We start from the raw sequence: 27,562 nt of genomic DNA, 5'->3' as shown, positions 1-27,562 counted from the left end.
AACTTTTGGACATAACTGAATCCCGATGAAACAAATTCCCTGCTTTAACAACGCAAAAACGTTTCGCGTAGAAAGTCGTGCGTCCCTGAAACAAGGGAAAAGTGGGTGAAAGTTGCTTCACGTGGAAGTCGTAAAATATATTTTAAAGCAGAAAATTTTATATACAATAGTAGAAAAGAGACACCATTTTTTAAACTTCTTTGTTAATAACTTTTTAACAAACTGCGATCGCCACCTAAAACCTGCTGAAGGTCACTCAAAGTTGTGATCTTGTCCACATGTATCAAAATCATCGGCGCAGTGTCAGATTTATTACACAAATTAGATCTTTATCTCAGAAACTATAAAAGCTACTATAACTATCACCTAGTTAAGGTAAACTTATTCAGAATCATAATCTTGACAACATGTCAAGATCATCGGTGCGGTGCACCGTCCCTTAAAGTGCATAATTACCAAAATAAATTCTTAAAGATATTAACTTTACTTCTATACATATTACTTAAATTATTAATACAATAAATTTTATTTCTGTTCTACATTCTAATTACATGATAATTAGTATTAATACATAATAAATAATTACCTAATTTGTACCCGCAAAATTATCATTTTTACATATATACGTAGGCTGCTGGAAAAGTTTCTGCAATCTAGTACTTCCAGTGGCGCCAATGTTCTGCTACTATCATATCCGTAAAATTAGACGTTTTAACCTATAATTCAATTGACAGTTTGTACCCAAGCCAACTAGTTTTGCATAGTATTTTAAAAGAAGTTATTTTGTAAGAAAATGGAAATTTCGCGTGAAAATTTTCGGGCAATGATTTTTTACGATTACAAATGTAATCTAACTCCGAAACAATGCATCGATCGACTTCATTTGGCTTTTGGAGATGAAGCACCATCCAATAGGACTGTTTATAATTGCTTTGCCGAATTCCAGCGTAGACGTTCCTTTCTTAGTGATGAATTCCGTGAAGGTCGTCCATCTACGTCTGTTGTTGCCTAATATTGATGCTGTGCGTGAAATGATTGAGCGAGACTGGCATATAACATACCGCGAGATTCAGGCATCCTTAGACATTGACATGAAAGCAATATATACGATTTTGCATGATCTTGAGCGTACGGAAACTTTGCAGTCGTTGGATCCCACACAATTTGACCGAAGCTCAAAAACAGGCTCGTTAAATGGAGCAAAGAAATGCTCAAGAAATTCAACCGAGGTCGGTCAAATTTGGTCTACAATATCGTTACTGGGGACGAAACATGGATCTATGAGCCCAAAAGTAAACAACAATCCACTGTTTGGGTATTTCAAAATGAACCGAAACCAACAAAAGTTGTTCGTTCACGCAGTGCTGCCATGCAAATGATTGCTTGTTTCTTCGGTTATACCGGACATGTGACAACCATGGCTTTAGAGGATCGAAGGACTGATTGGTATACAACAATTTGTTTGCCAGAAGTCATAAATGAAAATTACGTAGAACAAACCGAAATTGTCGCATCATCCTTCATCATGACAATGTCAGCTGTCACACAGCACATCAAACCTTTGATTTTTTATCCAGTAATAATGTCGAATTGATGACTCATTGTCCGTATTCACCTGATTTATTTTTCACCTAATGACTTCTTTTTGTTCCCAAACATTAAAAATAAGATGCGTGGTGAGCGATTTGAGTCGCCTGAAGCAGCTATTGAAACTTTCGTACACTGATTTCTAAGGTTACAGCCTTAGAATGGAAAAAATGCTTCTAAAATTGGTTCGAGCATATGCAAAAATGTATCGATCTTAAAGGCGAATACTTCGAAAAACAATAAAGCCATTTATCGAATTTTACATGTTTTTTTTCATATTTTTGCAGAAACTTTTCCAGCAGCCTACGTATGTCTTGTTTGACATTTATGTAAGTGTAAAGACACTAACAAAAAGATATACAATTACACTTAAACCAACAATATCTTATTGTAACATATACAGACACTTTGCTATATGGTATAAGAAATAAATAAATTTATGTGTAATGATCACATGCTTATTCAAAATCCCAAGCGCGATCTCTTTTGCGAATGATAAGCGACAAAAAATATAACTGTAGAAATGTTAATTATTAGAACATACGAAAGAAAACGAAGCTTCGATACAAATTGTATTTTATTGGCACGAAACAATCGCTGGCTCACATTCGTATTACTTTCGGCTTTGCAATGTCAAAGAGTCAAAATCGATATTTCATTCCACCTTCAACTGAGGCGCACGCTTGAGAAACGCGAAATTACTGTTAATTAATTTGGCAACTTCAAAACTGGCGCGTCTCGTGGGATGGTACATACATAACGTATCGTGGTCGATACATTTGTCCCAACTGCTAACAATAACATTGCCAACGTAAATGTAATTTCTCTTGCGCGTATAAACGCCCACTTTACTTTCGTGATAATTAGCTACAGTGCAGCGGTTACTTTTATGCAGCATTTACGCTTGTTCGATGACCTTGCATGTTTACAATGTCACTGACAGCACTATACACTTTTAGCCTAATTGCGTCTTTTTAAACAATCCCGCGTGATACGCACAGCAGTCGTGTCGAAACGCGCCGGACAATTTATCGTTTAGATTACTCTGTAAAATATAAGCAATGTTTCTCTCAATTCTTTTGTTTTTGTGTCCCAATTTCGAGTACCTAACGTTTTGTTGGTCCCTTCTGTCGAGCACGAGAAATAACTCGACTCACTGTGTATGGATCATGATTTTACTGGGATATTTTTCGAACCAATTTGTGACGCGACTTATCTCTTATCTGTTGGAAACGTCATAATAATAATAATCCCTATACTGAAAAGATTTTCCCTTAGAAGAGGATTCTCGATTAAATAGCCAAATCCAATACGTCTATTAAACTGGACCCATTGAAAATCAAGTTCGGAATAGTTCAAAAATTTAATGCTTTTTAGGTGTTAATTTAGTATTCATTTTAGTGTTTAAACCGTTTAGCAGCAATAAAAAAAATGGGGGGTCCAGCTTAATGGCAAGCTGGACCAAGAAAAAATATATATATTTACAAGGCAGGTACACAAAAATTAAATAGGGATTTTAGTGCTAATTTAGTGTTCCAAAATAGAACTAAAAAAAATTCAAATATAGCGTTAATTCAAATATTCCAACACTATGTGTTAAATACTACACCGTCGTATACGACACCTATATGTATAGAATTCGTGGTACACATATTTTTAAAAGTATTCACAACTAAAATGATGTAGATTTTATATATATTCGAAAGATAAGATTCCAATTTGTTGCTAACCGTAAAAAAATAAAATGAATATATAAACAATAATATAATAAACTCATTCCGACCAAAGACGCTGAGACTTAAGTTCCATTAATTGCATATCAAAGAATTTGATGCTCGCATGATATTAATATTAAAACAATCCTTAGACATCGTAATATCAAAATATATGCATTTCCGATTTTAGTGCTCACTCTAAGTTAATGAGATTAATTGAAATTAATTCGTCGCGATATGTTGAAACTACGATGTCTGAAGATTGTTTTTATATTAATATTATGCGAGCAACATATTTTCTGACGATCGGATAATGAACTTTAGAGCGCGGCGCGCGCTCTTTCGAAACGAATTAATTAATTTTATTAATTTAGATTGAGCACTAAAATCGGAAATGCATATATTTTAGAACTACAATGTCTAGGGATTGTTTTAATACAAACATCATACGAGCACCATATTTGACGTGCAATTAATGAAACTTAAGCCTTGGCATCATCGGTCGGAATGAATTTATTATATTTATTTATATATTCATTTTTTTTTCATATTTATTTTTTTATGGTTAGCAACAAATTGGAATCTTATCTTTCGAATATATATTGGGCAACAAAATTAACGCAACACCTGTTTCACTCTGCAAAAATTTCAAGATACAATAACTTTGTCAAAAATTATCATATCGGGATTTAAAAAAGCATTTTACAGATTGAAACGTCTACTTTTCAGTTCGCTACTTAAAAAAACGATCTCATGGAGATTTCATGAAGTTACACAAACATAAATAAAGATATATCAAATCTCAAAATTTTTTATGAAATTTGCCAAGTTCCACGGAGTGGAATAAAAATTGTACATAAATGCGATTTATATCATTCGAAAGAGCGAATCTTTATTTTTAATTTGCTTTTTTACGAAGCTCCATACGATTTTTTTTCATCGAGTTATTCAACGTTGAAGCAAAAATGGCCCTTTTGCTTAGAGTCACTTAAAATCAGCGTTAAAAAAAACCAAATTCAAATTTCACATATCTCCGCGAAGAATGGTCGCGAAGCGATATACGAAAAAACATTTTAAAGCCATAACTTCTTTAATTGTAAGTAAAGTTTAATATTTTCTCTTTAAAATGATTTTTTTATCATTATGATACAAAACAAATAATAATAAGTAACAGGCAAAGTAAGAGTCAACACATTTCTTTGAAATTAACAAAAGAATATATTACAATTAACAGAGGTAAAATTACATAACGCAAAAAATAGAATCAAAATTAAGAAAATAATTACAAGTTACAAGTTTCGGCTACCGGATTGAGCCCTCTTCAGACGTTAACATAACGAAAAAATCGCAAAATAAAATCAATTATCGCAAATGATCGCATATTCAAAACATTCATAGTTCGGGTAAGTCTTGATGTCGAGTTCAACATTATTTCCGTACGATTGAACCATCAAATGTATTAAAAATATCTTGGCAAAGCTCTAGTTGATAAAAAGATAAATTAAAAAAAACGTACCACAAAAAGATCTACGCGTAAATAAATTAACATACCGGAAATCTAATAAAAAATAATAAAAAAATATAATAAAAACTCACCAGAAATCATATGCGAAAAAAAAAATTCAAACGAGCGTGTCCAAAAAGGAATAAAAAACTTTTGAAATATATTATACAGAAAGGAGGAACGCAGATGTGTACGACAGACATTACGTGTCGATTATTATGTACGTTCAGTAGTGCAGATCAACACAGACTGAGAGAGGAGACGGACTGTTAGTATCAGAAAGTCTATACTCACCAGATGGAAAACAAAAAATTATATTAGCGACACTAAGTACAGAACGTTATATTGTAGTAATGGATTACTTTCTATGGAAGAGAGTCTATTGCCGAAGATTCATAAACCTGATTGTGCTCTAAGGGTCATTGTCTCTTCGGTAGGTAGTCCGCTGTATCCATTGGCTACATATTTGCATAACATACTATTCAAATCCATTCCCAAAGCAAATAGTTACATTAAAAATAATTTCGAATTAGTCGATAAATTAAAAAGGTTACACATTACAGACGAATACAAATTAATTTCATTGGATGTTAAATCTTTGTTCACAAATGTTCCAATGGAGATAGCGGTCGACTGTGTTAATGAACAGTGGGATTTCATTTCCAGGGATTGCCCTCTTCCTAGAGAGGAGTTTTTGGGAGCGATAAAGTTCTCGATTCCACATTTTTTTTATTTAACAATGTAATTTATAAGTTTCGGCACTCCCATGGGCTCTCCTTTATCACCTGTAATGGCGAACTTGGTGATGAGGAGACTTGAGACAGTGTCCTTGATGTCGTTGGACTTAGATGTAGTATTTTATTTCAGATACGTGACATTTGTACTGCGGTTGTTTCCTCGAAAATTGACTTGTTATTAGAACAATTTAACTTGTTCCATCCGCGTTTGCAATTTACTTCAGAAGTGGGGGGAGATGAAATTAATTTTCTGGATATTACTATATCTATTGTATTAATGGGAACAGGTTTGGTTTTGATTGGTACCGTTCATCCCTTTTCACACGGAAAAATTCAAACGTTTCAATAAAAACGACATCAGGGTATCTTTCTGTAGTCCGAATAAATTGAACAAATACATCAAAATACAGACAAAGATATTTGTCTACATATATCGAAGAACAACGTGGTCTACAAGATTTCGTGTAATAATTGTGATGCGTCATACGTGGGACAGACGAGCAGAAAATTAAAAACCAGGATTGCTGAACATCGCAATTACATTAGATATACCACTTCTGGCCGTTCTGTCATAACTGAGCATAGGAGACAGCTTGATCACGAATTCCAATGGGATAAAGTCGTAATTTTAAACGAAGAGCCTTGCTATCGGAGACGTTTGATTTTCGAGATGCTTAATATCAGAAAGCAGAAGAATGGTCTCAATTTACAAACTGACACCGATGGCCTCCACAAGGCTTATATTCCCATCGTAAATAAAGTTTGACTTTCTGATACTAACAGTCCGTCTCCTCTCTCAGTCTGTGTTGATCTGCACTACTGAACGTACATAATAATCGACACGTAATGTCTGTCGTACACATCTGCGTTCCTCCTTTCTGTATAATATATTTCAAAAGTTTTTTATTCCTTTTTGGACACGCTCGTTTGAATTTTTTTTTTCGCATATGATTTCTGGTGAGTTTTTATTATATTTTTTTATTATTTTTTATTAGATTTCCGGTATGTTAATTTATTTACGCGTAGATCTTTTTGTGGTACGTTTTTTTTAATTTATCTTTTTATCAACTAGAGCTTTGCCAAGATATTTTTAATACATTTGATGGTTCAATCGTACGGAAATAATGTTGAACTCGACATCAAGACTCACCCGAACTATGAATGTTTTGAATATGCGATCATTTGCGATAATTGATTTTATTTTGCGATTTTTTCGTTATGTTAACGTCTGAAGAGGGCTCAATCCGGTAGCCGAAACTTGTAACTTGTAATTATTTTCTTAATTTTGATTCTATTTTTTGCGTTATGTAATTTTACCTCTGTTAATTGTAATATATTCTTTTGTTAATTTCAAAGAAATGTGTTGACTCTTACTTTGCCCGTTACTTATTATTATTTGTTTTGTATAGAAAGAGTCCTTTGATTTGTTATTTATCATTATGATACAATTTTTTTCACTAAGTGATTTAAAGCGAAAGGGCCATTTTTGTTTCAACGTTGAATAACTCAATGAAAAAAAATCGTACGGAACTTCGTAAAAAATTAAATTAAAGGTAAGATTCGCTCTTTCGAATGATGTAAATCGCATTTGTATACAATTTTTATTCCACTCCGTAGAACTTCGCGAATTTCATAAAAAATTTTGAGGTCTGATATATCTTCATTTATGTTTGTGTAACTTCATAAAATCTCCATGAGACTGTTTTTTTTTAATATTCGAAAAGTAGACGTTTCTATCTATAAAATGCTTTTTTAAACATCCCAATACGACAATTTCTGACGAAGTTATGTATCTTGAAATTTGCCTATTTTTGCAGAATAAAACAAGTATTGCGTTAATTTTGTTGCCCAGTGTATATAAAATCTACATCATTTTAGTTGTAAATACTTTTAAAAATATATATACCACGAGTTCTTTAAATGTAGATATCGTATGGTGTAGTGTTTAATAACACATAGTGTTGGAATATTTCAATTAACGTTATATTTGAATTTTTTTTTGGCTCTATTTTGAAGCACTAAATTAGCACTAAAATCCCCGTATACTAAATTTGTGTGTACCTGCTTTGTATATATATTTTTTTTCTGGGGATCCAGCTTGCCATTAAGCTGAACCCTCCCCCCTCCCATTTTTTTTATTACTGCTAAACGGTTTGAGCACTAAAATTCTGAATAGGATACTAAATTAGCACCTAAAAAGCACTAAATTTTTTACCTATTCCGAACTTGATTTTCGATGGTGGAGGGTCCAGCTTAATAGACGTAAATCCAATCTACCTTTGCAATCACGTAGGTAATTCGAAATCTCAAATCATTAATTTCACAGTCGGTAGATATTCATCAGCAACATATCGAAAAATCATTAAAAATTAAAACCGAACAGCAGAGGAAGGAACTCGCGCGTACATCGCTCTCATGTCTGATTTATCTGTCAAGAATAAAATTCAGGGATCGTGCGCAAGTGTTCCTCCTGCGGCAATTTGTTGGTAGATGTTTGTGAGATCCACACATGCGTGCGCGCGCACACACACATACACAGGTGTGTCAACAGCAGGACAAGAGTAAGCGTGACGCACGTTCGCCGTTCTGAATTCGCATCCCCTCGACGACGAAGACAACGACGACGATGATGATGATCAAAATAGATCGTGTTGGATCATAATCTCGGGCGCGTGTACATCATAAACGCTACGCGGTGTAATATACACACGTACGCACGTGTGCGTAACGGTGCACATGGTTAATGTACAAAACGAAGTTGAGATACTAACGCTATAATTAGTCGTCCTTGCCTGCTGACTGATCCCCGAAGCTTCGCTTCCATTCATAGAACGCCGCTTTCTCAACATCGTCGCTTCCAAACGTGACGTCTCATTCTACCACGGGCCGAAATACTGCCCTCGCGCCGAGCGACCTCGGGGATATGGAAAAAAATCGCGCTATATCTCAATAGTTTAATGTCAGCCACGCTTAAATAGCTTTTCCTGTAGCTAGCGAATAAAAAGAAAAAAAAAGAGCAAAAAATCATCGTTTTCAATTTTCTTCATTGGAAATGAAATCAATTCACTCATAGGTTATCTCTCTAATTGATTTCTCGGGATCATTAGTCGGTATCATTTATAATAGATCATTTCTAACTGCATAATTCTATCCAGAAACACAGTAGTGTCTCAATGCTAAGACATAGCTCAAAACACTACCGAATTATTATTATACCAAGACACGCTCCTTTACAGGAGCTGCCGAATTGAGATTACTGGATCTCAATAATGGTTGAAATAATCAGGATAAAATTTTTATACCCAGAAGAAGATATTTGGGATGGAGTTTCAAAAGGGTGAACCCCCCTGATTTTCTTGTTGCTTGATAAATTACTGTATTTTAGTGTGCTGATTATGATGAATATGATAATGAAAATTGACGACAAGATCATTTTCAAATATTTAAAAAACGATTTTTTTTCACATTTTTGCGCGTGGAAAGTTGTAATCATTTGCCGTGCAATCGGGTTAAGCGTTACTACTCACACACGAAGCGACTTCCACCTCATCTCCTTACTTGTTTAAGGGCGCACGACTTCCACGCGAAGCGATTTCCATCCACCTCACCCGCCCCCCCCCCCGTTTAGGGGCGCACGTGAAACGCGCGAAAAATGTGAAAAAATCGTTTTTTAAGTTTTTATTTGACCTTGAAAATGACTGTCACCAATTTGCATTATCATATTCGTAATCAGCGCACCAAAATACAGTAGTATGTCAAGCGACAAAAAAATCGGGGGGTTCACCCTTTCGGAACTCTATTTTACAAATTACAAATACTCCGGTATTTGTAACTATAATAAAACAATATGAAAAAAATAACGAGATTTGTTTTCCTCGAGTGTATGTCACACGTACATGTACTTTTGTTGTCCGAAAATGATTGAGTTCTAAGTTATGGTATTCGTTTGATAGCTTAAAATATGAAATTCTATTTACAGAACTAATCGATATAGTTCCATTGCATTTCGAGGACGTTTCTACTTCCATAATAATTTAAGTATAAATCTTCGAATCCGCATCCGTGAATGTAATCTCTTACTTTTTCTTTCCTTGTCCTCGTGATTACTGAGTTTTTATGAGGCTAAACGAGATAATATGACATACGGAAAGGATTTATGGGGAATCCAGATAAACCCAATATGCCACCGAAGAAACTTTTGAAGGTTAAGAAAGTATAGCTAAGATTATATGGGCGGCCGAGCCCACATATGCGGGGCGAGGTCCGTATAAAATATCGCAGATTAATCTCTTTCTCTCTCAAAGTGTGTATCGATTTTAGAAAAAAAAGGATGGTTTAAATAAAAGTTATAAGGTAGATGCCATTTAGAGAGACATTTATAGAGGCCGTGCTAGTTTTATATAAATAAATGAGCTTACATCATTTCCCAGGACTGTCAATGACAAGCTCGCTCGCTCGCGCGCGCGCGCGCGATCTCTCTCTCTCTCTCTCTCTCTCTCTCTCTCTTTGATCATGAATAAAGAGGCACTGAATTATCGTCCGTCAATCCTCTGCTGCTTTGCTACACAAAAATGCAATTAAATGTAGACAGAAAACAAAAGACATATTTTGTATTCATAGCGCAGAGAATCTATCTCAATTTCCAATAGTCGTTCTGAATGAAGAAATGAAAGCTTCCAATAAAGCTTCCATTTCTGTTTAAAGTGAAGCCGTATTTTCGATAATCGTGACAAAACAAAATGGAAAACGATGTCGAGAAAATGACGTCGGTTTATTTGACATCGTTTTTTAGATTATTGTGTCATAATTACTAAACGGGCTTAATTCTGCAAGCAGACCAGCAAAGGAAAATTGCTGAAGAAAAGCAAAGAGCTAGGCCGTTTCGTACTATCCTATTAACTCTGTTTAACACATCTTTCAACTGAATCGTGTCGTACAAAAAACATAAAAGATTGATCGATAGTGATGACGTAAAAGAGCCCCTGAATTGTCATTTATCGTCAGCCTTTAAGGGCTAACGTTGACGTCGTCAACATCAACGGAGCGTCACGTGGAGGTGGCACCAGATTCCATGAACGTGTGTCACCTATATCGTCGATATCGATGCGAACGATTATCAACAAAGTTCAGCCGTCAAAGGCGTCTAATTTCAACTTTAACCCTTTTCCACCCACGTCAGCGTGTATAAGTCCTCCGCTCGTTCCTTCTTTTTCCGCGGCGCGGCAACTGCATCCTTCTTCTGTGTAAGATCCAGATGCAATTACGCAATGCGCAGTAAAAATACATCCGCGGGAAATGTCAGTGGAATGATTGGAATTAAACGTTTCAAGGATGCTGCGTTTGTTCAAAAGGTTCTGCATGCTCGCGTGAATCCCTGACACGAGAATACCACTTCTTCCCCCTCTGTCTTCGTCTCTTTCGACGACGATAATGACGATAATGTTCCTTGTTAGAAACTGTGTTATCGGTGTTCGATTGAACGCATTTTCCTCAGGATATTTCCGGTCTGACATTTTTCCAATCATTGTACATAAATGTCATTGCTCTAAGTTTGTCATCTTATACACGAGAAACGATAAACAAACGTCTCGAGACAATCTATAAACTTGTGATGATGGGGAAAAAGAAAAAGAATTTACAGAAAGCACTTTAAGTCAGCAAGACTTTTAAGAATATGTACGTATATGTGTCATATTTCAAAGCATTACTAAAAATATATAAAGTTCACTGATTGTTCTAATATCACATATAAGTATATGTGAAAATTTGAGCACAATTCTTTTATTGGTTATTCAATTTTTTGCCAATCTTGATTCTTGCGTTGTTTTTATCAGTTAAATTTCATAAGATCATGGCATTACGAATTAAATCTAGTTTTATATATATAATGTATGTGTGTACACACACACACACGCGCGCGCGCGCGCGCGCGCACAGGGAGAGACACATTTAAAACAGATCACTTGAATAACTCGCTTGTTTTTAACAATAGAAGAAAAAATGTCAAACAAAACTTGCTTGGTTTCGATAGGCACATAATGTGATGTCAATAATTGTTTTATAGGTGGAGGCAAGCAAGGTAAAGGATAAGCAAAGGTCAAATCTGTTTTTTTAAATGGAATGATATGTTTTTTTACTTACATTCTGAAAGAGCATTTAATAAAAATGAATACAATGACCTATAATTGAAGGTCATTTAAGGTTACGCAAGATGAATAATAGAAAATAATTGAATGTAATGAAAAATTGTTTCAAGGCACTCTTCGAATAATTTTATGTCTTCTCTTCTTATTGATATACCGCTAATCGTTTAAGTGTATGTAAATATTTAAATTATATTTTAAATTGAATCGCACATACATTATCCATATTTACTGATCAGTTTGAATTCATCTATCGATCAAAGTGCGTGTCTTGCGAAATGCATTATACGAAAGCAGACAAAGTCGATATGATTTTTGTCTACGGTGAATGTCGCCAAATTATGAGAGAAGTTTGTATGCTGAAAGATTTCGTATCCATCCCTCATTCTCTGTTTTTTCAAACATAGTACAAACTTTTCAAGAAACAGGAAGTATAGATAATAAAAAACGCAAACGAAAGCAACTGACGACGGAAATTCAACAAACATTTTAATCGCTGTAGCACTAAATCTACATATCAGTACAAGACAGCTTGAACGTGAAATTAGTCGAAGTGTTCTGCGAATACTCCATTCCAACAAATTTCATCCCTTCCATATCTCACGTCATCAAAAGTTACATGGCAATGATTTTCAAAATCGTGTACAATTCTGTGAATGGACACTACAAAGACTATAAGAAAATGATATGTTTCGTCACTAAAATCTTATTTACTGACGAAGCTACATTTACAAACAATGCACAAGTAAATCTTCGCAACATGCACTGGTCAGTAGAAAACCCACATTGGATGAGAGAAGTGGACAGGCAGAGACCTCTATAAATGTCTGGACCGGAATTCTTAATGATAAAATTGGTTAACAATCAGTGTGGTGCCAGCAAGATGGATGGTCCTACTCATTCTGCACGAATTATTACTGAATTGCTAAACAGAAAATTTGGAGATCGTTGGATTGGTCGGTCAGGAAATAACAGATGGGCCACACGTTCCCCAGATTTAACACCTATGAATTTTTATTTGTAGGAAAAGTTAAAACAACAAGTATACAACGAAATGCCGATAACAAGAGAAGACATGAAGGAGCATATAAGAAGAGCTTGTGTTGCGATTGATTGGAATAAAATTCGTCGTATAGTGTTATATCGACACGTTTCAGAAAATGCGTTCAGTTTCATTATTTTGAACACTTGTTATAACGGTAAGTACGCAAATAAGTAAATTAGTGAAATATTCGAAAAATGCCTTCAAAAACAATTTATTTTCAATTACAGCTAACCTTGTTATGTAATATACAATATATATATATATATATATATATATATGTGTGTAATATATAGTTATTTAAATAAATTTTCAATGTTTATTCACATACCGTGATACACTTGAACGATTAGCGGTATACCAACAAGAAGAGAAGACACGAAATTATTCGAAGAGTGCCTTGAAACAATTTATTTTCCATTACATTCAATTATTTTCTATTATTGATCTTGCGTAACCTTGAATGACCTTCAATTATAGGTCATTATATTCGTCTTAGAATGCTCTATCAGAATGTAAGTAAAAAAACATATCATTCCATTAAAAAAACAGATTTGACCTTTATCTATTCCTTTACGCCTCCACAAAACAATTATTGACATCACATTATGTGCCCCTCGAAACCAAGCAACTTTTGTTTGACATTTTTTCTTCTATTGTTAAAAACAAACGAGTTTTTCAGGTGACCTGTTTTAAATGCCCTCCCTGTATATATATATATATATATATATAACATATCAATTAAAATGTATATATATATATTATATATATATATGTATTAATACAATATATATATATATATTTTTTTTTATATATTATATATACACTAATAAAACTCTAATAAAACTTTAATAAAAATTCGTGCAAAAGATCATCATCTACTTACTTATTTCACCCTTCGTAGTCACATCTCTTGAGAATTTTATGTTGGTCACACAAAGGGCAAAATAATCCCAACATTTTAATTGATTGTTGTATTTACATCTTTTGTTCTTTAAAATCATAAAAATTACTAAACATATTTTTTTTAATTTTAGAATGCAGTGACTTTTTAAAGAAAGAGTTTTTAATTTTAACAAATTTAAAAAAAATCGCAAAGGCCAAGTAATAATATGCGGTTGAAGATGCAAAAAGTATTTTAAACTTTGGATAAATAGCAATTTAAGTCCCAATTTAAAAAACAGATTTTAGAAATATAAAGACCCCTGGATCACACTCCTGGATCACACCCCTGGACCTCAGGTAATCACAAAAGATTAAAAGTTATTTCGTTTTTTGTTTGTTTCAGAACGCAATTATGAAAATAATTTTTTCGCTGACATAATTTTTTTAGCTGGTAACTTTAACAATTAGCTAATATTGAACAGCTAAAATATCCTTAACAAGATATCCCTTAAAAATTAAGTTAAAAATTAAGTTAAAATTGAAAACTAAAAGAAAAAAATTAACGAATTTGTTTAGAAACATTGATTGCTGTGAACACAATTTCTCTTCATTTCCATTATCAACAACATTTCGGAGATTTTACTCCGATCGTGAAACAACCAGATCGTCGAAAAATAACTGTTATGCTTAGAAAAACATCGAATACGTCTTATATAAAATCGGTAAAGATAGTTTAAAATGTCGTTGTATAATGCGGTATATAAAATAATACCATTTTTGATCGTAGCGAATTTGAACTGACCTGGGTAGGATTAATGATGTCACATGCGTCGACTATTGATTGACGTTATATGATCTACCATTATTGAAGCAGGCAATAATTTCTATCTACCGACTGACAACTGACCTGAATTTTATTGGGAAAATGTTAGAATTTTAAACGAAGAATCCTCCTTAATTTAGAAAAAAATTAATTTCTGATATGGGTCCATACAAAAATCAGAATTATATGAGTCTTAATTTACGAAGTGATACCGAGTGTCTTCCTAAAATATATCTTCCTATTTTTAACTTCCTTCTCTCTGCTTATAAGTTTCTAACATTTGTTCCCTTCCTTATTTTCTTTCGCAATCCAGAATAATGCTCGACTTACAATTCGCATTATTAAGTATACAAACACGCAAATAGAAATGTACATAAATCGTAATGTCTTCCTATAACATGCCATCTATTAACAGGTATGAATATATGCAATAATTATATAATTGTCGTAAAAAAAATTAAATGATAGTGCCAATTTGCTATTAGCCTATTTTTTTATCGATTGATTAATACGATCCCGGTCTATCATACACAGAGAAGGTTGGTGAAGCATTATATTATAATGGCCTTTTCAATTTTGGCATTTAAATAAAGGTTTTGTTTGTATATTTTGTGCGGACATTAAACATCAAAAACCATTACACAGAACAATGAGGCGAATTTTAAACAAGTGATCAGAAATTGTATTTATTAAGATTTACATTACAATATTTATTCAACCGCACTGAAGAGCTCTTAACGATCGAAACAATCGTTTGCGTTGTTAGAATTAATTGTAATTTTTAAAACTCAAACTTTTTTTTATTTAATAATTATTATATTTAATTTTAATTTGTCATTAATTATAGCTCATTAATAATCACTCAGTTTGGTTCATTAATTCCCTTTACTACATAGTTTGATATATTTTCTTCTTTTTCTAAAAAAAAAATCAAAATTCAATACAAAAAAATTAGAAAGAGGAGGTAGGAGTGTAAGTCGCCGCAATTTCCGTCACACGATGACGCTCAACCAGCTCAATCTCTCGAAGTCTAACCTAACCTCTCGCCGATAAACGTGGGCTGGCGGGTGATTCTTTCCCCTCTCTCATCGCCCCGAGAGCGCCGATTCAGAGCACGACTCGCTTGTTTTAATTCGCCTTAATCGCGACGTCACGTCCTCTTCCTTCCGCTTCAACTCACGTGCGGATGTGAGCTTAACTCGCCGAATGGGTAGGGTAGGGCAAAAGAAGAGAGAGAAGAGAATCAACCACAGGCCGCCTTTCGACATCGAAACTACATACATGCGTAAGATATGACCGCGTGACCGGCGTGACGGAGACATTCCGATAGAGTGTGCCGATTTGTTTCACACGTGCACGCGAGATCGAACCTCTGCGCGTCTTTTCGAGATAAAAATTTCAGAGAGATGAAGAAACCGATAACGAGAAACAGATATCGAATAAACTCCCATTCCGATGACGCATAAAGCAACCGCGACCGAACCAATCTGCAAATACAGTAGATTTCTCAATTCTCTATATGTTCATAATGCGACAAACTAAATTCATTTTCGGTCAAAAATTTTATATTTCGTACATTTGAATTTCAGTTGGAATAATATTGTAATTACATCATACATTGTTGTAACTACAGCAAGAATCTTAAAAATTAGAGACAAAAATGTATAGGGAAGTAGGAGTCAGCGTGGTACTTTGTGCGCAAGTACAATAATAAAAAGGGATCCTAAAGACGATTAGTTATACTATAAACAACACTTATACACAAATTATGTACGTGTCATTGACACATCACTACATCAATCTCACTCACGCATAGAGGAAAGCCCGCTATTATGAGATAGACGCCTAATATGAGATAGTGGCGTTTCTGCTAAATTAATAAACGCTATCTATTGGTTCCACCATGAATTTGTTGCTTTTGAATTGAAAACTATTTACTAGAAAATTATTAGATCATGCCTGTAGTCACTGTAAAACAAGATTTTAAAATTTAAATGTCTTCAAGTTTCTTTGAGATAAGCATTTAAACCTTGTTTATTATTTAATAAAATAAATATTTAGCAATAAATTCTTCATGTAGTGATAGAGGTAAGATCGTACTAATAAAAAAATACGGGATATGTTGAATTATTTAATTATAGAAGTTAGATTTGATGATCGTAAAACCATAAGGCGTGGAAATCGTAATATGAGATACTCAGAGTATTCCTAATATGAAATAACCTATGCTCCTATGTTATAGTGTAAATCATTGCTAAAGTATAAATGTTATTGTATTATACAATAATAAAATAGACAACCGGAATGATCGTCGAGTGTCAACTTTTGCGTGATTTAATCCTGGAAAATGATTTGCAAACGAAGAAAAAAGTAATTGTTATACAAAAATTATTGTATTTAGTCGGTAATACAGACGGCTTTAGGATCTTCTTAAAAGGATAAATCATAATTTTTGTATAACAATTCCTTTTTTCCTCTTTTATAGATTCGAAAATTCTTTTTAAGGATTAAAGTATGCGCATTAATACGTGTCTATGAGGTGGAGTTTATTCCAAGAAAGACAAAAAATTTTTCTTAAGATTTCAATTTCGAAATTTTTCGTCGTCCTCGGAATAAATTCCATAAATTACAGACATGTATTAATGTACATACTTTAATCCTGGAAAAAGATTTTTGAATCTATAAAAGAAGAAAAAAGTAAGTCCTTGCAAAGCATGTAATTTCATTTTAGGAGAAATATTTTTTCTACAGTTCAAATCTTAATTCCACAAACTCAGTCTTGTTCGTTCAAATAATCTGAATCGCGCCTCACGCTTATTTTCAATCTACAAACTGTAAAATTTTTATATCAAGCAAATGTTAATCTCAGGTGACAGTTGTACGTGCCAAAAAAAAAAATGAATTTTTTAATAACAAATTATAATATAAGGTCTATTATATTAATCGAGCAATATTAAGATGATAAACAATAACATATTTTATTATTCTATGATAACATTTTTACCAGAACGTTTTGAGTTTTACTTAGCCCTCCTCAGTCGTATATAAATTCAAATTACTTTCTATATTTTAAAAATACGATAATTATGATAACTTCTCACTTTCTGTTACGACTTTTCCATTTATTGTACGAATACACCATAATGCTCCTGAATTAATAGTCATGAAGTCAAGGTATAAGTCTAATTTTTTGGAAGACAATTCTTCAGTTACGAGAAATGGTGGAATCAATTAATTAAAATTATCAATGTTCCAAAGTCAATAGCAATGTAGGTGTTTATGCATTAATGATCAAAAGAGACAGCAAATGTAACATATTGTAGAGACTGTAGTTCTTTATCACACGTAGAGACAAACGAATGTAGCTTTTAGACGAACGATTATAACATATTACGGAGAGTATAGTTCTTTGGCGCACAAACGACAAACGTTAAATGATGATTGACTTCATGACTATTAATTCAGGAGCATTAAGGTATTCGTATAACAAACAGAAAAGTAACAGAAAAATGAGATGAAGTTATCATAATTATTGCGAATTATTGCGAATTTTTAAAATAGAAAGTAATTTGAATTTATATACGGCTGAGGAAGTTCTGTTAAGATCATCGTAAAATAATAAAATGTGTTATTGCTTATCACCTTAACATTGCTTGATAAATATAATAGACCTTGTGTTGTAATTTGTTATTACTTAGCAGTTTATACGAGTGTATAATAAAAACTTTCTGAATTTTTTAATTTTTTTCGATTTTCTCGTATTTTCTGGGATTTCTTTTAATGCATTCTTTAATTCTGTAAAAAAAATTTTGCAATCCATGAAGCCAATTCGGAGATTTCTCCTAAAACGTAATCGTGATAAAACAGGACGACTTTAAGATTCCCTTAATAGTCTATATCTGACAAAATTTAATATATATCTTCGTGTTTCGACTTATTTCAAACCATTAAAAATTTTACTTGTGACTACTAAATGCGAATATACAAGTTACAGTAATTTGATGTGATTATCCGCTCTCTTTTTTATTTATAAAAATATAATGGCCGCTTTGTTATAACTCAAATTTTTATTATAGCCTTACTTCATGAAGTTTTCTTATTTCCTTTGTGCCAGTAAACTGGAACTAAAGAATCTTTTTAGTATGATGGATGGATCATGATTGCTGCATATCTTGCACAAGATTTAATTAATACGTTCAGCTTTGTTGAGAAAGCCCTAAGAAAAAAGTAAGTCGAAACGCGTACAAAGATATATATATATATTAAAATACTTGTCATCAGATATGAAACTTGTCATCACTATTAAACATTTTATTATTATACTAACGCACAAAGTATCACATTGACTTCTCTATGTATTTTTGTTTTTAATTTGTTAAATATCGAGTTCTGTATTATTTAATTTTTTTCATTATTGTTAAATCTGAAAAATATCAAGCATGCAATATCTCATATGTGTATAAAAATGGAGTTTTGAGAAAATAGAAAATACGCTCATAAAAAGAAGATTTTTACACGTCTAATTTTGGGAGGGCTCCGTTTGCAATATTGCACACACCGTATTGCACACACACATGACAATTCTGTACACAGCACATTGCATACAGGACAATATTGCACACAGCACATTGTACATATGACAATATTACACACAATACATTGCACACACGACAATATTGCACACAGCGTGTTGCACATAGCGTATTGCATACATAACAATATTACACACAGCACGTTGCACATACACCAATATTGCACACAACGTATTGTACACACGGCAATATTGCACCTAGCACATTGCACACACGACGCTATTTAGCCTAGTTTACATCATGCACTTGATACACGTACTAACTAGTAACTTTCTATTAAATTATTTTAATTTTAGCGATGTATTTAAAGAATGATATACTAAATTGATACAATATACATCAAAATGATTACTTAAATACACATATCATGTATATGTTTACACGTACTGCCAAAATTAAAATAAAATGAAAGTGCTAACTTCTTATCGGAAAGCGAGATCGAATAGTTCTGAGCAACTTAATAGTTCTATTTTGTGAATACCTAGAGTTCCGGATACATAAAAAACAATTTTGACACATAACAAAATTTATTTTCAAAAAAATTAAAAAATTTTGAAAAAATTTTTTTAGGCAGTAGTTCTGTCACACGTTAATTGTCATTCTATCTATTTCGAAGAATTCTCAGCAATTAAAACCAAACGACCCAAAAATAAAAAATATGTATTTAAAACGAAATTTGAAAAATTGTTTGCAAAAGTATCTCCTTACGTAGTCATTCGCTTTATGACCTAATATTTTTCGATAGAACCTAATACTTGTCGAGAACTGCCCAGAATTCTAATCAACGTTCCACTTGAACTCTATCATTGAAAACTTTCTAAGTCCAACGTCGAAAATTTTATTAAGTGTTCTGATTGATCGAGTTCTATCAAAAAGTATTAGATGACAAAGCGATTGGATAATTACATATTATAAGATACGTGCTTTTAAATCAATGTGCCAAATTTCGTTTTAAATACATATTTCTTTTATTTTTCTGAGTCTGTATTGGTTTTAATCGTTTAAATTGAGAACTCTTCGAAATAGATAGAATAACTTATGACAGAACTATTGGAAAAAAAAGAACCACAGCAAAATTAGGTGTTTTTTCATCCGTTTTCTGAACCTCTAATTTTAAAACAAATATTGTGCCAAATGATTAGTCATAATCAGACAATAATCGCAAAAATTTTTAAGTTTAAGCATATGATTGGTTTTCGAAATATAGAGAGTCAAAGTAGTGCCTGTTACTTGATAAAGTATGACACTATTGTATTTTCACTGACCTAATGTTCATGTTAAAAAATAGTCCCAACATTTTAATGTTTTTTGGCTGCTGATTACAAATGTGAAATCTGAAATCTAAAATTCAAAATGCGGATCTAATATAACTGCCCGACACAAAATTCAAAATAATCTGAACGAATATTGCTTCTCGGGAATCTTTTAGATTGCTGATTATGCTAAAGTCCGAATTCCAAAATTCAAAATAGCGGATTCAATATAGTGACAGATACGCAAAAGCAAAATTTTTGTGAAAACCGAAATCTAGAAGAGTTACACGTTGTTCACATCCGTCTTTAAAAAATTAAAAAAGAGTCAAGGAATGATTTAGGGTTTTTAAAGGATAGATGAGTAAAAAAATACCAGAAGATCTTCTACGAGGGATTTATGGGGTTTTAGAATTATTTTCAAATAGAATTTGTAATAGAGTCTTAAAGGACCTCTATCGTAAGCAAGAGAACTATTCATAAAAATATGTTTAACTACAATATATTAGCGTACAATATATAACTATCCTGGATCCGCTATTTTGAATTTTAAAATTTAGATTTTATATTCGCAATCAGCGACCTAAAAAACCCTCATAAAATAATAATAATTAAGACTTTTCTTTATATCTTTCAATATTGGTCTACCATATTGCATCCGTCTTTAAATTTTTAAATTCAGACTAGATTCGTAATCAGCGATCTAAAAAATCCCCGAGAAGCAATTTTCATTTAGATTATTTTGAATTTCTCAATATTAGTCATATTGGATCCACCATTTTGAATTTTGGAATTTAGATTTCAGATTCGTAACCAGTGACCCAAAAAACAATAAAATACTGTCAAAACTGTTTTTTAACCTGAATTAGAGCAATGAAAACACAATAGTGTCAAATATTCTCAAAGGATAGACACAATTTTAGCCTCCCTATATTTCGCAAACCAGTCATATGTACAACTTAAAAATTTTATGTGATTATTATCTCATCATGGCTAATTATTTGGCACAAAATTTGGATCAAAAATCGAGGTTCAGAAAACGGGCGATTTTTGTGGTGGCTCTTCCTTTTTAAAAAAAAATTTTTTTTTAATATAATTTTTATGTGTCGAAATTGTTTTTAATGTATCAGGAACTTAGGTATTCACAAAATAAAGCTATTAAGTTGCTCAGAACTATTCGATCTCGAATTTTGATAAGAAGTTAGCATATCATTTTTTTTTTAATGTTTAAAAATTGTTATTAAGCGAATTTCGCGTTAAAAAATACAGAGAACTTTTCATCTCGTTAAAAGAAAGCAGGAACTCTACATCTAATCAGAATTATTGTATCTAAAAATTTATTTTTCAGAAATTTTTAATTTTTTTTTTGATTTTTCAAAAATTTTTTTTATGCATTAAGAACTCTAGGTATTCATGAAATAAAGCTTTTGAGCTACTATGGAATTTCAATGTTGACGTACTAACTTCACAGACGCATCTATTAAACTGACACAGCTACTTCAACACAATCGAATAAAACCTACACAAAAATTTAGTGCTTTTTGTTGCTAATTTGTTGCTTAATTCCCGATTTTGTTGCTCCAGCAAATTCCTAGAAAGCAATGGCTGTGCTAACTTAAAACTAAAGCATAGCCAAAAAAAAATTTTTTTTTTATTTAAAAATCACATATTCTTCTTGTCTACTAATTTGTTGCTAATTTGTTGCTCAGTTCCCGATTTTGTTGCTTCATTCCCGACTCTTAAAAACTAACCTTAGCAAAGTCACACAATACCTCCAAAGTAAAAATTATTAAGATGTCTCGGCTGAGATGTTTCGCATGTCCGATTTTGTTGCTCGCGATTTGCGATAAATCCGATTTTGTTGTCCCGACCCTTGTAAACCACCCTTAGTAACCCCGCGTCAGCACAACTCTAAAGTGTAAATTATTGAGATATCTGGATTGATTAAGGTTCTCTGATTTTGCTGCTTCATATATAGGGTCAAAATGATAAAATTGACACGTCCTTAGATGATTTTAATTTAGGAAAATTAAAATAAAGGAAAAATCGAATTTATTAAATTTTTACATTGATGAATAAGAATTCAGCTATTGAGAAAAAATGGATTATTGTTTTATATCATACGAATTATATATTAGAAAAAATCGACAAACTTTAAGGTCGTGATATATTTTCCATCTATTTGGATCATATATTCAGTTTTTTTAAAGGACAGTGTAGTAAGTATAGATTTTCCTTTTTTTTATGTATAATTTATTTCATTATTCATCACAGATGTAGTTCTCATGTACAAGCCATTACAGGTTAAAGTACATCTATTCTTCGAAAAATTAATTTGGAAGTACTGGGCTGCGTTCGGAAATATCACCTGAGTGCTCCCGCGTATCGTTTTATCCTTACTGTTCACCCAATGTTAAACAAGGATAAGATATACGGAGACACCCAGGTGATGTTTCCAACGCAGCCCTGAAAGGCTGAGTTTTTAGTACTTCTCATAGGTCTATTTTCTGTGGCTGAACTAGTGTACACTTTTGGAACTTAAAGTGAGATAGATATACGTTTGATATTTGTTTAAAGCGAGAAAGAGAGTTCTAGAACAGTCTACTGCAAGAACAGAAAACAGATCACATATTGTAAATAAACTGCCGCCAAACTCTTTCGTGAAAGATGACTCATATACCACGTTTAATTGCAAATGACACTTCTCTACTGAGGACCTCCATTTAGTCAGACCGGAAAATTAAACTTGGCGTGATCCCGGGGGACGTGTTCGGTTAGTTACGATACTGTCATAAGCTGCGTGTTGCTCATAGCTTAAAAGAGCCGGCATTGTGTACATATATGCCGGGGACCGGATGTTCGTGGATCATTTGACCGGAAACTGAAGGTTCGCGCATCGGCGTAATCGAGGCGGCTCGCCACATGTTAATCGCCTTGTAATCGTCCGCATCCTATATGTTGCAAAACGGCAGACCGTTCACTAACAGAGAAACATTACGCTAAACACTGAATAAATCAACACATTTCTATAGAAGAAGAAAAAAAAAATCATATTTCTGAAAATAACGATTGTTTATAATATTTTAGTTTTCATAATTCTAAGGTAAACAAATTAAATAAAATACTCATTCTAATATATGTTGTTAAGACGTATATTTTTTATATTTTGTATTTTATATTTTGCTGATAACATTTGGAATTCTTGTACATTTTTTAATCAAAGATTCTTGCGCAATATTTTAATATTAATAAAAACTAAAGCGTTAAGAATTAAGAAAATATATCTTTTCTCAAAATATGTATAATGTAAAGATCCTTATTCTGATTTATTTAAATCATACATTTTACGCATTTCGAGGCATATAAATAAAATTTATTCTGCAAAAAGATTGTCATTATTTATGTCGATTTTTATGTAATCGCATGTGAAATAATAATTTTTTCCACATATCATTATAAATTCTCAAGAATTATTTATAAATAATAAACAATGAGTCTTTGTTCTCCTTTTAATACTACTAAGAAGCCGTAAATTACAATGGTATACTATAATGATAAATACAATTATTTACCGCGTTTAATTAATATCTAGGGAGAAATAATGAACTAGTGCTTTATGCATCCTTAAAGCTATAAATAATTTCTTTCTCTCTTTTCCCTAAGCACTCATAAATTATATATGTACTTTATAGAAATAGTTGAGAGGAATAAAAATAAAAAAGATATTACTTTACAAATTATGCGATTATTTGATTAATGAAAAATAATACTTTAGAAATTATCTAACATTTATAAATAAAAGAAATAACAATGTGCACGTAAAATAACTATGATAAAGCATAATTAGGAAAAAATGAGTTAATTAAAAAATAATTAAATAACTAAATAATTTAAGTAATTAAATAAACAACAATTTTTAATCAGTGCGAGAAAGATGACCAGCAGTACTTAAGGATATTCTAGCTGTATATATCAGCTAAAAGTATCAGTAACAAATCAACTAAAAAAGTTAATATCAATAAAATGTTGGTCACAAATACGCCCCGGAACAAATTGCAAAAACAAAAATACCTAATTTAGTCTATAATGGCTTATATAGCGCAATGACCATATTTTGCAATTTTAGATAAATAAATACTCGGATAAATAACTTTTAAACGAGAAGTGGATCCAAATAAACTTTTGTAAATATTTGTTAAGGTTTTATTACCATATACAAAAAATTTAATTTAGTTCGCAATTTTTCATCAAATTTGTAAAAAATACTATAAAACGATTTTACATGAAAATCAAAATAAATAAAAAAATTAAATAACTTTTAAATTAAAAAGAAAGTTGTATTCAAATTTTACACAGATATTTAATCGTTAATAAGAGAACAATTTGAAATTTTTATATTTTTTTTTAATGCTTTGAAATGTGACATGTATTCTTGTTATATATGCATTTATATTGCCGAAAGTTACGAAAGGATCATAAAATAAGAATAAACATCTTGAAAAGAATTTTAAACCGCCATTTACACAATAGAAACTCGTGGTTTACACAGATTGTGATGAACGAGGGTGCCGATATCGACGCGCATGTGCAAAGTTCGATGTTCTAGCGAGTGAATGCGTGCAACGAAATATGCGACGGTGCCGCCGCGCCGTGCCGGACAGTCATTCATGAAATATCTGGTCTCTCGGCTGCTCGCCATTTATTTATATACCGGCCTACATATAAGTCGCCGACGTACCACGCGGTCGCAATACAACGACGCGATGCAACGCGACGCGACGCGATGCAATGCGAGGTGACGTGAAGCGTGGCGAAGTGAGGTGAAGCGAGGAGAGGCGAGATGAGACAAGGCGAGGCGAGCGTGGCGAGGAAGGAAGGTACCGCGCATCGCGCCACGACATTTTCCTATTAATCCCGTAAGAACGTAGCCATCCGCGAGTGACGATAACGGTCGATACCGTATCGGAGACGATCGCGCGGGCGAGCGGCTGCAAGGTCGCCGGATGTAGCGCGCGCACGTACACCGGAAGCGAACTCGCGCGCAAAGTGTGATCTCTCTTCCTGGCTCTCTCCCTTCACCAGTTCATTCGCGCGAGAAGTGCATGTGTTACATGATTGTAAAATAGACACGCTTCGAAAGAAATTTGCTCGGAACACAAGAATTGACTACTCGCGATTCGGAAATGTACAAGCCATGGTTCTTCTTCCTTCAAACGGAGAAATGCATTTTAACAATTAATATTAGGATTGTTATTTTTTTATATTACTCTGATTACAATTAACATAATGCTGTACAAATGCTTTGAAGCATTTTTTGATTGATCAATATATAAAATTTATTCTTCTGATCGGTCAATGGATTAAAATTTAAACGAAAAACTTTGACCGCCGCATCTTCTATATGCTTTTTCAAAAAAATGAAAAAATTATCAGATGTTACCTTCCTGTCGAGGATTACTTGTCGAGACCGGAGAAGAAAAATTGACACGCGCTTAAAAAAAATGGTCATAAAAATTTAAAATGATTAGCCGGAGATTTTTTCCACATACTGTTGGATTCGTTTAAAAGTCGAAATTTCCAGCCAAAATCCAGAAAAGTGGTGACCGTTATTATTAAATAGCGAATTTATTTCGTTGGTTACGAATAGTGATCAAAATTCAGTCGTTTTCTAATTGAATAACCTTTCGTTGCGAAATCATAAGATTTATAAAAACTAAATGAAAAAGTTGATTAAGAAACTAGAAAAAAAACGTTAGTAAATACTTTAGAAATCATGTTTGAGAAATAATTCTGCGAGCTTTATTATCCTCCTTTCTTTATTATCCTTGTTCTCTGTGGCTGACATTCTATTAATATACTCCATTATATTAACCCTCCTGCTTTGTCAAGTTATCGAATCGATAGAAAATTAGCCTTCGGTCATCATAATGAGAACGAATCATCATCAGAAACTATTTTAATCATTTTAAAAGACATTCGAAGGATTTTTTAGAAAATACGATCCAAGCGTAAAATCTCATTCATTCTCATCAAAATGCCCGATGTGAACCTGGCGCCCAACTTTATCAAAAATAAAAATAAATACTGCAGCGCGTTTGTACTTCGTTTATACCTGTTTGTACCGATCATTATTTCGTTTGTATCTCAAACAGTTAAACAAAAAGTGAAAAATAAAAAATAGCCAGCGCGCAACTTTAAGATTTTTTAATTTCATTTATGCCATTTAAAAGAGAATCATTTGTACCCGTTTGTACGTCAAAGGGTTCGGAGATACAGAGCCTTTCAATTTTTGCACCTCTATACAGCAAACTTAGCCAATTTTCAAGATATCGGAATGGGACCAATGACATTCGAAAGAGAATCGTTTATACCCGTTTGTACCTCTTTAATTTTCGTCTGTACCTCAAAGGGTTCAGAGATACAGCGTTTTTCAAAATTTCGGAAATGCGCCAAGAGGTTAAGTCGGCCTATCTCCGAGCAAAAATTGGAAAGCGCTGTATCTCCGAACCCTTTGAAATACAAACAAAAATAAGAGAGATACAAACAGGTACAACAATTCCCTTTCGAATGTCGTTAGTCTCATTTCGATATCTCTTAAAATAGCCGACTTCATCATGAGTATTTTTGAGTGAATTGTCTGTTTTCAATACTCGTTTTCCTGCATATCTGTATTATATTATACAGGGTGTCCCATAAGTTATGGCCAATTACTTTTGTGTAGATAGAGCGGAGCTAAACTGAGTCGAAAAGCCTTCAACCATTTTGCAATTTTCACAATGATTAACGAGATATTAATTACTAAAAATCGCTAAATATTAGTTTTTAATAATTTTTTATTCAAATACTACCAACTTTACAGAAAAACAGTAAAAGATAAAAATTGTTCATTTTCTTATAAAGTTCTGAGATTTTTTTCAAAATTTCTTAGTACCGTATTTTCTCATAGTAGTAAAAATATTATAAGAAAATGTAGTATTAAAAAAATGCAGTATTAAAAAATTCTAAAAAAATTATTTAAAAATAAATAAACAATTTTTGTGTCTTGCAGTTTTTCTGTAAAGTTGGTAGTATTTGAGTAAAAAATTAAAATTAATTAAAAATGAAAAATTAAGTTGAGTTAAAAACCAAAAAAAATTTTTGGCAATTTTTTAGTAATTAATATCTTGTTAACCATTACATAAATTGCAAAATGGTAGAGGATTTTTCAACTTTAGTCTGCTCTATCTACAAAAAAAAAGCGATTAACCAAAACTTACGGGACACTATACACGCACGCACGCACGC

At 32.6% G+C, this 27,562-nt stretch overlaps 1 protein-coding gene across 5 annotated transcripts in view; it reads right to left on the bottom strand.

Moving 5' to 3' along the window:
* Nucleotides 1–27,562, bottom strand: part of LOC108745347 (E3 ubiquitin-protein ligase CBL-B) — a 58,145-nt gene that overhangs the window by 19,303 nt on the left and 11,280 nt on the right. The window lies entirely within an intron of this gene.

Source organism: Trachymyrmex septentrionalis, unplaced genomic scaffold, assembly GCF_001594115.1.
Source record: "Trachymyrmex septentrionalis isolate Tsep2-gDNA-1 unplaced genomic scaffold, Tsep1.0 scaffold138, whole genome shotgun sequence".
NCBI lineage: Eukaryota > Metazoa > Arthropoda > Insecta > Hymenoptera > Formicidae > Trachymyrmex > Trachymyrmex septentrionalis.
This window is presented reverse-complemented; position numbering and strand designations above follow the sequence as displayed.